Genomic DNA, 14,416 nt, shown 5'->3' with positions numbered 1-14,416 from the left:
CTCTATAAGCCCTTGACGAAAATGTAACTATCTTTTCCGGGGACGATAGGACGACGGTCCATACGTTGAAAAGGACGAACATGTCAACTACAGAACTAAGCCAACCTCAGCGTGAGCTTTGGTTGGGAATGGTATAAACTTTGAACTCTTACTCATTAAAAAGTGAGACATCCTAGCCGTTGAGTTAGCAACAGCAGCTGTAAACGTGGGCTAGGAAAGGATGGACGATCTATCTTGTCTACCACACAACGACATTACTACAAAGTATCCAGTTTACCACCAGAGTCACCCTTCAAAGGACTAGGAAGATCTGTTGGGCAACACGGTCAGCATCTACGACCAACCTACCGAAGCGCAGCTCAGAGTAAATATTTATGGCATTTTCCTTTTCCAAATGGGCGGTAATTTAGAATGCATAAGATACTGTATTTACGATAGCAGAGCTTCTCCCTTTGTTCTTCAGTCATCCCGCTCTTTCACTCAAACCCAACCCCCTTTTCTTTGTGTAACCAGAAATTATGTCGGCTCTGTCCACCGGGGACGTTTTCTGTATGACATAATTTGCATTTTGTGTATATGTAATTCTCTGTGATTAGTTAGGTATTTAGTAAATAAATAAACCCAATTTTGTATTGTTGATTCAACTTGTTAGCCAGGGTTCGTGAAGATAACCAAGAATTCTAAGATGTTCAGATGAGACTGAAATAAGGTGACGTTTAATAATGACTGCTATTGATGTAAAATATTACTAGGTCTTTCAGGGTTTATTTGGAAGATAACAGCTCTATAAACACTATTTTGTGTAACTTTCTAGTTAATTACATTTACATGATTAGCTCAATCAGGTAATGTTAATTACAGAGAAAGGATTTTATAGAATAGCATGTCATATCACTTAATCCGGCATAGCCAAAGACACAACACAGCCTCATTCTAAAAGTGATTAAAAAAAATCCCTCATCAATCTACACACAATACCCCATAATGACAAAGGAAAACATTGCAATTATAAACTGGGTGGTTCTAGCCCTGAATGCTGATTGGCTGACAGCTGTGGTATATCAGACCGTACACCACAGGTATGACACAATATTTATTTTTACATTGGTAACCAGATTATAAAAGCAATAAGGCACCTCATGGGTTTGTGGAATAGGGCCAATATACCACGGCTAAGGACTGTATCCAGGCATAAGAAAATGTATTGTGAATAAGAACAGCCCTGAGCCGTGGTATATTGGCAATATACCACACCCCCTCCTGCCTTTTTGCTTAACTAAATCCCTTTTGCACATGTGCATAACTATAAATCCGACAGGAGAGTTTGAGTCATGAAAGTTGGACAGAGAATCTCAAAATCTCTGAGCAAGAAACACTGGGACGAACTTAAAAATCTAATGTTAGGCTATTTTCTGGCAATTGACACTAATGTGCCAAATGTTAAAACTACAAACCATTATAAATGGCACATTTGTGAGATTGACTTGTCATTTCAATAGGAATAGGCTACAGACTCAAATCTGGGTTTATGATTTTAATTCAACTTTGCAATAGTTTGCTTAGCTAGATGCTGGTATCTTATAGCCCCTGATAGAACTACATCTAATGTGAGATAGCCTAGGCAAGATGTAAACTGAACGATTTAGCAGTTCGCTTAGTTCAAATTGACAGAATAATTTTTTCAACATAAATAGCAAAGCGATTTCGAGGTAAGAAGTGCTTTGTTTCCCAATAGCCTGCTGGAATAGGCTACTGAACATGGGGTCGTAATTTGAATCCCTGAATTAAATATGAATAATATGTACAGTACAAGTCAAAAGGTTGGACACACCTACTAATTCAACGGTTTTTGTTTATTTTTTACTATTTTCTCCATTGTAGAATAATAGTGAAGACATCAAAACTATGAAATAACACATGGAATCATGTAACCTAAAAAGTGTTAGACAAATCAAAACATATTTTATATGCCACCCTTTGCCTCGATGACAGCGTTGAACCCTCTTGGCATTCTCTCAAACAGCTTCACCTGGAATGCTTTTCCAACAGTCTTGAATAAGTTCCCACATATGCTGAGCACCTGTTGGCTGCTTTTCCTTCACTCTGTGGTCCAACTCATCCCAAACCATATCAATTGGGTTGAGGTCGGGTGATTTGTGGAGGTCAGGTCATCTGATGAAGGACTCCATCACTCTCCTTCTTGGTCAAATAGTCCTTACACAGCCTGGAGGTGTGTTGGGTCATTGCCTTGTTGAAAAACAAATTATTGTCACACTAAGTGCAAACCAGATGGGGTGGCGTATCGCTGCAGAATGCTGCGGTAGCCATGCTGGTTAAGTGTGCCTTGAATTCTAAATAGTGTCTGATAGTGTCTGCTGACAGTGTCACCAGCAAAGTGTCACCAGCAAAGCATCCCCACACCTCCTCCTCCACCACACCTGCAGATATCATCCGTTCACCTACTCTGCGTCTCATAAAGATACGACGGTTGTAACAAAAACATCTCAGATTAGGACTCATCATTGAGTCCATTGCTCGTGTTTCTTGGCCCAAGCATGTCTCTTCTTCATATTGGTGTCCTTTAGTAGTGGTTTCTTTGCAGCCTGATTCAGGTCTGTTTCACGCAGTCTCCTCTGAAAAGTTGATGTTGACGTGTCTGTTACTTGAACTCTGTGAAGCATTTATTTGGGCTGCAATTTCTGAGGCTGGTAACTCTAATGAACTTATCCTCTGCAGCGGAGGTAACTCTGGGTCTTCCTTTCCTGTGGCGGTCCTTAAGAGAGCAAGTTTCATCATAGCTCTTGATGGTTTTTGCGACTGCACTTGTAGAAACTTTCTAAGTTTTGAAATGTTTTTTACGGATTGACTGACCTTCATGTCTTAAAGTCAAATCAAAAAATCAAATCAAATGTTATTTGTCACATACACATGGTTAGCAGATGTTAATGCGAGTGTAGCGAAATGCTTGTGCTTCTAGTTCCGACAATGCAGTAATAACCAACGAGTAATCTAACTAACAATTCCAAAACTGCTACCTTATACACACAAGTGTAAAGGGATAAAGAATATGTACATAAATACATATGAATGAGTGATGGTACAGAGCGGCATAGGCAAGATGCAGTAGATGGTATCGAGTACAGTATATACATATGAGATGAGTAATGTAGGGTATGTAAACAAAGTGGCATAGTTTAAAGTGGCTAGTGATACATGTATTACATAAAGATGCAATAGATGATATAGAGTACAGTATATACGTATACATATGAGATGAATAATGTAGGGTATGTAAACATTATATTAAGTAGCATTGTTTAAAGTGGCTAGTGATATATTTTACATCAATTCCCATCAATTCCCATTATTAAAGCGGCTGGAGTTGAGTTATTGTGTTGGCAGCAGCCACTTAATGTTAGTGGTGGCTGTTTAACAGTCTGATGGCCTTGAGATAGAAGCTGTTTTTCAGTCTCTCGGTCCCAGCTTTGATGCACCTGTACTGACCTCGCCTTCTGGATGATAGCGGGGTGAACAGGCAGTGGCTCGGGTGGTTGTTGTCCTTGATGATCTTTATGGCCTTCCTGTGACATCGGGTGGTGTAGGTGTCCTGGAGGGCAGGTAGTTTGCCCCCGGTGATGCGTTGTGCAGACCTCACTACCCTCTGGAGAGCCTTACGGTTGTGGGCGGAGCAGTTGCCGTACCAGGCGGTGATACAGCCCGACAGGATGCTCTCGATTGTGCATCTGTAGAAGTTTGTGAGTGCTTTTGGTGACAAGCCGAATTTCTTCAGCCTCCTGAGGTTGAAGAGGCGCTGCTGCACCTTCTTCACGATGCTGTCTGTGTGGGTGGACCAATTCAGTTTGTCTGTGATACCCTCTCCACTACTGTCCCATCGATGTGGATAGGGGGGTGTTCCCTCTGCTGTTTCCTGAAGTCCACAACCATCTCCTTAGTTTTGTTGACGTTGAGTGTGAGGTTATTTTACTGACACCACACTCCGAGGGCCCTCACCTCCTCCCTGTAGGCCGTCTCGTCGTTGTTGGTAATCAAGCCTACCTCTGTAGTGTCGTCCGCAAACTTGATGATTGAGTTGAAGGCGTGCGTGGCCACGCAGTCGTGGGTGAACAGGGAGTACAGGAGAGGGCTCAGAACACACCCTTGTGGGGCCCCAGTGTTGAGGATCATCGGGGTGGAGATGTTGTTACCTACCCTCACCACCTGGGGGCGGCCCGTCAGGAAGTCCAGTACCCAGTTGCACAGGGCGGGGTCGAGACCCAGGGTCTCGAGCTTGATGACGAGTTTGGAGGGTACTATGGTGTTAAATGCTGAGCTGTAGTCGATGAACAGCATTCTCACATAGGTATTCCTCTTGTCCAGATGGGTTAGGGCAGTGTGCAGTGTGGTTGATATTGCATCGTCTGCGGACCTATTTGGGCGGTAAGCAAATTGGAGTGGGTCTAGGGTGTCAGGTAGGGTGGAGGTGATATGGTCCTTGACTAGTCTCTCAAAGCACTTCATGATGACGGAAGTGAGTGCTACAGGGCGGTAGTCGTTTAGCTCAGTTACCTTAGCTTTCTTGGGAACAGGAACAATGGTGGCCCTCTTGAAGCATGTGGGAACAGCAGACTGGGATAAGGATTGATTGAATATGTCCGTAAACACACCAGCCAGCTGGTCTGCGCATGCTCTGAGGGCGAGGCTAGGGATGCCATCTGGGCCTGCAGCCTTGCGAGGGTTAACACGTTTAAATGTTTTACTCACCTCGGCTGCAGTGAAGGAGAGTCTGCATGTTTTGGTTGCGGGCCATGTCAGTGGCACTGTATTGTCCTCAAAGCGGGCAAAAAAGTTATTTAGTCTGCGTGGGAGCAAGACATCCTGGTCCGTGACGGGGCTGGTTGTCTTTTTGTAATCCGTGATTGACTGTAGACCCTGCCACATACCTCTTGTGTCTGAGCCGTTGAATTGCGATTCTACTTTGTCTCTATACTGACGCTTAGCTTGTTTGATTGCCTTGTGGAGGGAATAGCTACACTGTTTGTATTCGGACATGTTTCCGGTCACCTTGCCCTGATTAAAAGCAGTGGTTCGCGCTTTCAGTTTCACGCAAATGCTGCCATCAATCCACGGTTTCTGGTTTGGGAATGTTTTAATCGTTGCTATGGGAACGACATCTTCAACGCACGTTCTAATGAAATCAGCGTATTCGTCAATGTTATTGTTTGACGCAATACGAAACATATCCCAGTCCACGTGATGAAAGCAGTCTTGGAGTGTGGAATCAGATTGGTCGGACCAGCGTTGAACAGACCTCAGTGCGGAAGCTTCTTGTTTTAGCTTCTGACTGTAGGCAGGGAGCAACAAAATGGAGTCGTGGTCAGCTTTTCCGAAAGGAGGGCGGGGGAGGGCCTTATATGCGTCGCTGACGTTAGAATAGCAATGATCCAAGGTTTTACCAGCCCTGGTTGCGCAATTGATATGCTGATACAATTTAGGGAGTCTTGTTTTCAGATTAGCCTTGTTAAAATTACCAGCTACAATGAATGCAGCCTCAGGATATGTGGTTTCCAGTTTGCAAAGAGTCAAATAAAGTTTGTTCAGAGCCATCGATGAGTCTGCTTGGGGGGAACATATACGGCTGTGATTATAATCAAAGAGAATTCCCTTGGTAGATAATGTGGTCGACATTTGATTGTGAGGAATTCTAAATCAGGTGACAGAAGGACTTGAGTTCCTGTATGTTGTTGTGACCACACCAAGTCTCATTAACCATAAAGCATACGCCCCCGCCCCACTTCTTACCAGAAAGATGTTTGTTTGTGTCTGCGCGATGCGTGGAGAAACCAGCTGGCTGCACCAACTCCGATAGCGTCTCTCGAGTGAGCCATGTTTCCGTGAAGCAAAGAACGTTACAGTCTCTGATGTCCCTCTGGAATGCTACCCTTGCTCGGATTTCATCAACTTTGTTGTCAAGAGACTGGACATTGGCGAGTAGTATGCTAGGGAGTGGTGTGCGATGTGCCCGTCTCCGGAGTCTGACCAGAAGACCCCTTCGTTTCCCTCTTTTACAAAGTCGTTGTTTTGGGTCGCCGGCTGGGATCCATTCCGTTGTCCTGGGTGAAAGGCAGAACACAGGATCCGCTCTGGGAAAGTCATATTCCTGGTAATACTGATGGTGAGTTGACGTTGCTGAATGTATGTAATGAAACCTAAGATGACCTGGGGTACCAATGTACAGTGCCTTGCGAAAGTATTCGGCCCCCTTGAACTTTGCGACCTTTTGCCACATTTCAGGCTTCAAACATAAAGATATAAAACTGTATTTTTTTGTGAAGAATCAACAACAAGTAGGACACAATCATGAAGTGGAACGACATTTATTGGATATTTAAAACTTTTTTAACAAATCAAAAACTGAAAAATTGGGCGTGCAAAATTATTCAGCCCCTTTACTTTCAGTGCAGCAAACTCTCTCCAGAAGTTCAGTGAGGATCTCTGAATGATCCAATGTTGACCTAAATGACTAATGATGATAAATACAATCCACCTGTGTGTAATCAAGTCTCCGTATAAATGCACCTGCACTGTGATAGTCTCAGAGGTCCGTCAAAAGCGCAGAGAGCATCATGAAGAACAAGGAACACACCAGGCAGGTCCGAGATACTGTTGTGAAGAAGTTTAAAGCCGGATTTGGATACAAAAATATTTCCCAAGCTTTAAACATCCCAAGAAGCACTGTGCAAGCGATAATATTGAAATGGAAGGAGTATCAGACCACTGCAAATCTACCAAGACCTGGCCGTCCCTCTAAACTTTCAGCTCATACAAGGAGAAGACTGATCAGAGATGCAGCCAAGAGGCCCATGATCACTCTGGATGAACTGCAGAGATCTACAGCTGAGGTGGGAGACTCTGTCCATAGGACAACAATCAGTCGTATATTGCACAAATCTGGCCTTTATGGAAGAGTGGCAAGAAGAAAGCCATTTCTTAAAGATATCCATAAAAAGTGTTGTTTAAAGTTTGCCACAAGCCACCTGGGAGACACACCAAACATGTGGAAGAAGGTGCTCTGGTCAGATGAAACCAAAATTGAACTTTTTGGCAACAATGCAAAACGTTATGTTTGGCGTAAAAGCAACACAGCTGAACACACCATCCCCACTGTCAAACATGGTGGTGGCAGCATCATGGTTTGGGCCTGCTTTTCTTCAGCAGGGACAGGGAAGATGGTTAAAATTGATGGGAAGATGGATGGAGCCAAATACAGGACCATTCTGGAAGAAAACCTGATGGAGTCTGCAAAAGACCTGAGACTGGGACGGAGATTTGTCTTCCAACAAGACAATGATCCAAAACATAAAGCAAAATCTACAATGGAATGGTTCAAAAATAAACATACCCAGGTGTTAGAATGGCCAAGTCAAAGTCCAGACCTGAATCCAATCGAGAATCTGTGGAACGAACTGAAAACTGCTGTTCACAAATGCTCTCCATCCAACCTCACTGAGCTCGAGCTGTTTTGCAAGGAGGAATGGGAAAAAATGTCAGTCTCTCGATGTGCAAAACTGATAGAGACATACCCCAAGCGACCTCCAGCTGTAATCGCAGCAAAAGGTGGCGCTACAAAGTATTAACTTAAGGGGGCTGAATAATTTTGCACGCCCAATTTTTCAGTTTTTGATTTGTTAAAAAAGTTTGAAATATCCAATAAATGTCGTTCCACTTCATGATTGTGTCCCACTTGTTGTTGATTCTTCACAAAAAAATACAGTGTTATATCTTTATGTTTGAAGCCTGAAATGTGGCAAAAGGTCGCAAAGTTCAAGGGGGCCGAATACTTTCGCAAGGCACTGTAAGAAGTAAAAAAACAAAAAACTGCATAGTTTCCTAGGAACGCGAAGCGAGGCGGCCATCTCTCTCTGCGCCGGAAGGGATGTTAGACTGTCGTTTCTCTTTGCTTATTTGAGCTGTTCTTGCCATAATATGGACTTGGTATTTTACCAAATAGGGCTATCTTCTGTATAACACCCCTACCTTGTCACAACACAACTGATTGGCTCAAATTCATTAAGAAGGAAAGAAATTCCACAAGTTTACTTTTAACAAGGCACACCTGTTAATTGACTACCTCATGAAGCTAGTTGAGAGAATTCCAAGAGCATGCAAAGCTGTCATCAAGGTGAAGGGTGGCTACTAGGGTTTACTCATTTTGGGGAATATTCAGAGGTGGAAACTTTCCGTGGGAATTAACGGGAATATATGGAAATTAACAGAAATATGTGCAAATTAATATTAATACCATTTAAATTTAGATGTTTTTTTGCATTGGATATATTTACCATATCATATGGAGACAGAAACAGAAACCTTTTACCTTCTCATAAGTTGACATAATTACAAATGATTAAATCCTTCCAATAGAAATAAAAAAAAACTTAATTGAATTTTTTTGTAAAAATTGAACTTTAATTAATGGGATGATTTCACTGAACAACCAAAGAAAGGGAATATTGAATGGTCCCCAATGATCCATCACATCTCCCAAAAACGTTTTCAACATACATCTGTAAAATTATAGTTTAGAAACTTAAGCTTTGGTTGTGCTCCTCTCAAGCTTCCAAGTCTTCTCCCTGAACCTCCTCTATGGTGGCGGCAGGTTGCCTAGTGGTTAGAGCATTTGGCCAGTAACTGAAAGGTTGCTAGATCAAATCCCTAAGCTGACAAGGTTAATTTTTTTTTGTTCTGCTCCTGAACAAGGCAGTTAACCCACTGTTCCTAGGCTGTCATTGTAAATAATAATTTAGCCGATCATTGAGAGTACCACTACCGCTCCTGCTGTCTCTAGAGAGTTGAAAATAGCAGGTCTGGGACAGGTAGCACATCCGGTGAACAGGTCGGGGTTCCATAACAGCAGGCAGAACAGTTAAAACTGGAGCAGCAGCATGGCCAGGTGGACTGGGGAAAGCAAGGAGTCATCATGCCAGGTAGTCATGGGGCATGGTCCTAGGGCTCAGATCCTCAGAGAGAAAGAAAGAAAGAGAGAATTAGAGAGAGCATACTTAAATTCACACAGGACACCCGATAAGACAGGAGAAGTACTCCAGATATAACAGACTGACCCTAGCCCCCTTACACATAAACTACTGGAGCATAAATACTGGAGGCTGACACAGGAGGGGTCAGGAGACACTGTGGCCCCATCCGATGATACCACCAGACAGGGCCAAACAGGCAGGATATAACCCCACCCTCTTTGCCAAAACACAGCCCCCACACCACTAGAGGGATATCTTCAACCACCAACTTACCATCCCGAGACAAGGCCGAGTATAGCGCACAAAGATCTCTTGCCCACAAACATTCAACCACCCATCAGAGATGATTGCAATACAGTCTGCTTTCTCTATGATTTGCTTGACCTTCAGTTGAACTCTGTTGAACTCTGCATCCAGCAAATGAGTAGATGAAGCTTGTCTGGTTGGTGGGGTGTTTGCTGGGCAAAGAACATTCAGAAATCTTTCCCAATACACATGGCCTGTGAGCATCAGTGGTGAACCATTTGCATACACAGCCCGAGCAAGACATTCATCAGCATTTCCCTGACTACGTTCCTCCATTAAGTAAAACAAACTTCTGATTCCAGGAAGGCAATGAGCTGTTGCTATCGATAAGTTGTCTGATTCATCATTTTCACCTCGAATAGAAGTAGAGGGACCTTTGTCAGAGGTTGCTTGTTGTGAGTGCTAAGGGAACTTTAAGCACTTGGCCATGTGATTCTGCATCTTTGTTGAATTCTTCACATATGATTTGGCACAGTATTTGCAAATGTGCACAGTTTTCCCTTTTACATTGGCTGCAGTGAAATGTCTCCACACATCACATAGTGCCCGTGGAATTTTCCTGTAAAGATTAGAAAAAAATGAGAAGCTCCCCCAAATACAGATAAATACAGTGGGGCAAAAAAGTATTTAGTCAGCCACCAATTGTGCAAGTTCTCCCACTTAAAAAGATGAGAGAGGCCTGTACCTTTCATCATAGGTACACTTCAACTATGACAGACAAAATGAGAAAAAAAAAGAAAAAAAATCACATTGTAGGATTTTTAATGAATTTATTTGCAAATTATGGTGGAAAATAAGTATTTGGTCACCTACAAACAAGCAAGATTTCTGTCTCTCACAGACCTGTAACTTCTTCTTTAAGAGGCTCCTCTGTCCTCCACTTGTTACCTGTATTAATGGCACCTGTTTGAACTCGTTATCAGTATAAAAGACACCAGTCCATAACCTCAAACAGTCACACTCCAAACTCCACTATGGCCAAGACCAAAGAGCTGTCAATGGACACCAGAAACAAAATTGTAGACCTGCACCAGGCTGGGAAGACTGAATCTGCAATAGGTAAGCAGCTTGGTTTGAAGAAATTGACTGTGGGAGCAATTATTAGGAAATGGAAGACATACAAGACCACTGATAATCTCCCTCGATCTGGGGCTCCACGCAAGATCTCACCCCGTGGGGTCAAAATGATCACAAGAACGGTGAGCAAAAATCCCAGAACCACACGGGGGGACCTAGTGAATGACCTGCAGAGAGCTGGGACCAAAGTAACAAAGCCTACCATCAGTAACACACTACGCCGCCAGAGACTCAAATCCTGCAGTGCCAGACGTGTCCCCCTGCTTAAGCCAGTACATGTCCAGGCCCGTCTGAAGTTTGCTAGAGAGCATTTGGATGATCCAGAAGAAGATTGGGAGAATGTCAGATGAAACGAAAATATAACTTTTTGGTAAAAACTCAACTCGTCGTGTTTGGAGGACAAAGAATGCTGAGTTGCATCCAAAGAACACCATACCTACTGTGAAGCATGGGGGTGGAAACATCATGCTTTGGGGCTGTTTTTCTGCAAAGGGACCAGGATGACTGATCCGTGTAAAGGAAAGAATGAATGGGGCCATGTATTGTGAGATTTTGAGTGAAAACCTCCTTCCATCAGCAAGGGCATTGAAGATGAAACGTGGCTGGGTCTTTCAGCATGACAATGATCCCAATCACACCGCCCGGGCAACAAAGGAGTGGCTTCGTAAGAAGCATTTCAAGGTCCTTGAGTGTCCTAGCCAGTCTCCAGATCTCAACCCCATAGAAAATCTTTGGAGGGAGTTGAAAGTCCGTGTTGCCCAGCAACTGCCCCAAATCGTCACTGCTCTAGAGGAGATCTGCATGGAGGAATGGGCCAAAATACCAGCAACAGTGTGTGAAAACCTTGTGAAGACTTACAGAAAACGTTTGACCTCTGTCATTGCCAACAAAGGGTATATAACAAAGTATTGAGATAAACTTTTGTTATTGACCAAATACTTATTTTCCCCCATAATTTGCAAATAAATTCATAAAAAATCCTATAATGTGATTTTCTGGATTTTTTCCCCTAATTTTGTCTGTCATAGTTGACGTGTACCTATGATGAAAATTACAGGCCTCTCTCATCTTTTTAAGTGGGAGAACTTGCACAATTGGTGGCTGACTAAATACTTTTTTGCCCCACTGTAGTTAAGCAGTTAGATTAAACAGCTCCTTTGTAAGATACATGTTTTAAAATGAAACATGATGGAAACAGGTGAATTAACCCTCCTCAGTTAGCAGGCTCAAGCATGCTAAAACCTATATGGTAGCAAAAACTAACTAGCAGAAATTAACAACTTAGAAATGATTTAAACACACTTTGCTGTAGGCTACTATTGACCAATTAAAACTTCTTAAGGCTAGGTGGGACGCTAGCGCCCCATCTCGACAACATGCACTGAAATTACAGAGCGTGAAATTCAAAATACAAAAATCGTAATATTAAACATTCATGTCATACATAATTTAAAAGCTTAATTTATTGTTAATCCAGCCGCATTGTTAGATTTCAAAAAGGCTTTACGGCGAAAGCATGCGATTATCTGAGGACAGCGCCCCGCATGCAAAATAATTAAAAACATTTTTCCAACCCGCAGAGGCGTCACAAAAGTCAGAAATAGCAATGAAATAATTTGCTTACCTTTGAAGATATTCCTCTGTTTGCGATCCCAAGGGTCCCAGGTACACAACAAATGGTCGTTTTGTTCGATAAAGTCCTTCTTTATATCCCCAAAAAGTCTGTTTATTTGGCGCGTTTGATTCAGTAATCCACCCATTCCAGTCATTCAACATGCAGACAAAGCAATCCCAAAAGTTACCAATAAACTTTGTCCAAACAAGTCAAACAACATTTCTAATCAATCCTCAGGTACCCTAATATGTCAATAAATATACAATTTAAGACAGAGAATAGTATGTTCAATACCGGAGATAAATAACAAAGTGCGCACCCTCATCCGCCCGCTCCGCAAGAGTACAGTCCAAATGAGAGCCACCTTGAAAAACTACAAATTCTAGCTCATTTTTCAAAAAACAAGCCTGAAACCCTTTATAAAGACTGTTGACGTCTAGTGGAAGCCATAGGAACTGCAATCTGGGAGGATTTTCTTTTAATATCCCACAGACAAGTGTTTGAATGGAGGACAAAGAATCAAAAAAAAGAAATTCCGGATGGATTCTCCTCGGGTTTTTGCCTGCCATATCAGTTCTGTTATACACAGACATTGTTTTAACAGTTTTAGAAACATCAGAGTGTTCTCTATTATATGAATATCCTAGCTTCTGGGCCTGAGTACCAGAAGTTTACTTTGGGCACGTCAGTCATCCGAACTTCCGAAATCTGCCCCCTAGCCCTAAGAAGTTTTAACAAAAAATCATGTATGTCATATAAAATATATTCACCCCATCCAGTATTGTAATCAAAACGTATCAGAAAGCATGTAGTCCTTGGCTCATTAGTAGTGTGGGCTCAATAGCATCTCATTAGTGTGCAGATCTTGAGAATCAGCTGCACATGTGATGGAAGAGTGCACTGCACATGTGATGGAAGAATGCACTGTGCATGCAGAGGGTTGCAATTCCATTGAATTTGGGTTAGTTTAACCAAAACAAGCCACAACACCAAGAATTGCCTTATGTGTATCCCACAAAAAAGGTTTACTGTTATAAGCTAACTTTGAGGATTTTAAGCAATATACCCATTCCCAATTTAAGCAATAATTCCGGAAATTTACCGCAAAGTTTCCGACCCTTTGCTAGCCTAGTGGCCTCTTTGAAGAATATCAAAGTAAAAATATATTTTAATTTGTTTAACATTTTTTTGGTTACTTCATGATTCCATATGTGTTATTTCATAGTTTTGATGTCTTCACTATTATTCTACAATGTAGAACATAGTAAAAATAGATCAGTAGAAAATTAGTTTGTGTGTCCAAACTTTTGATGGCGGCCATGGCACAACTTAGAAGTAGCCCAGAAACTTGCAAACCGCGACCAATACAGTTCCACCAGCGACATCGTTTTCATAGTAACCCAATTCCAGGAAAACCACGGACATGGCAACACTGGTTTGATGAGAATAATGCATTTTTCTTTGGAAGACAGAACTTTTAGCAGGGCTAGATAATGCATATCTGAGTAGCCTGGTTTTTTTTAGAAATTTGTAGAGAATCCAAGTCATCATCATCATCATCATCATCATCATCATCATCATCATTACCACTAACAACGGCACATGTCTACCTGTCTCCACATGCAGGTAATACAGGCCTATATTGTGTTGCACTGAGTTGGAATAGACACTTGCCTTCACATCAATCAATAAGCTATGTGGATAGTTATTTTCAGATTCTCCTGATCTTTGTTGTTGTTGGTGTAGTCCTAGATTAATTTGTTTTTCTTCGATGCCAAACAATAAGGAATGAGAATATATATATTTTTAAAAGAACAGTTATCATTTTCATTGTTCGGGGACATTTGAATCTCTCTCACATGTATTTAGAGACACAGACTGCTGCATCTAGATCGATGCACAAGCAGAGCCACTGTAATCTCATCTCATTTTCTATCCGTCTTATTTGGATAGGGACAAGTACAAACACATCGAGCAAACAGTCGTCCAATGTACTGCACTATAGTGTTGTTTTTTTACCTGCCCCTAGATGGGCTTTTATGGAAACAAATGGAAAGAAAGAAAATACATAACCAATTGAAAATCACATAAAATCACATATCAGTACATTATCACACATAGCAAACATCATAGGCTACCGTTAGATGCACAAATCCAATGTCATCACATAAACTCCCATATTAGTACATTGTCACACAAACAAATATCATAGGCTACAATTAGATGCACAAATCCAATGTCATCACATAAACTCCCATATTAGTACATTATCACAATTAGATTTGTTAGAGAGAGGTGGATGTCGTTATCTGAAGAGAGGGGAAGATGATGAGAGGAAGGAATGAACTCATAGTGTATATGTAATGTTAACCTGATCTACCTA

This window comes from Oncorhynchus clarkii, chromosome 9 (genome assembly GCF_045791955.1).
Source record: "Oncorhynchus clarkii lewisi isolate Uvic-CL-2024 chromosome 9, UVic_Ocla_1.0, whole genome shotgun sequence".
In the NCBI taxonomy this organism is placed as follows: Eukaryota; Metazoa; Chordata; class Actinopteri; order Salmoniformes; family Salmonidae; genus Oncorhynchus; species Oncorhynchus clarkii.
The sequence above is the reverse complement of the archived record's forward strand: the minus strand, read 5'-3'. Positions refer to the sequence as shown.